Source organism: Egretta garzetta, unplaced genomic scaffold, assembly GCF_000687185.1.
Source record: "Egretta garzetta isolate BGI_Z169 unplaced genomic scaffold, ASM68718v1 scaffold7, whole genome shotgun sequence".
In the NCBI taxonomy this organism is placed as follows: Eukaryota; Metazoa; Chordata; class Aves; order Pelecaniformes; family Ardeidae; genus Egretta; species Egretta garzetta.
The window spans coordinates 3668008-3668410 of record NW_009260350.1 but is presented as its reverse complement, the minus strand read 5'-3'; positions in this window follow the sequence as shown (position 1 = coordinate 3668410).

Here is a 403-nt window from a genome sequence, read left to right as displayed (position 1 = left end):
CGCCAGCCCGGGCGCATCACCCGCCCTGGCATCGGCACCCTGACCCCAAACTGCAGCAGCACCCCCGCCCTGGGCACCGCCTCCCCCGGCTCCGTTCATTGCTGACTGCCCTGGGATGGTTTTTTAGGCAGGATTAAACCCCACAGGGGGGGATTGCACGGGTTTGGGGCACAGCTAGGGGGTACCCCTCAGGCTGCGTGTGGCACTGGGGCCACCCTGGCCCCTGAGCCCTTGGGGGGCGAGGGGGGCTCAATGGGGAGGGCTGGGGGTCCCCCCCCCAGGGTTTGCAGCAGAGGACAGCCCCGGCTGGCAGCTTGCCGGGGATGACCAGTGCTCGCTCAGCCCCCCCAAACCGGCTGCTTTGGGCACCCAACGCCGGCTGCTCCCAGCGGCTGCCTGCCCC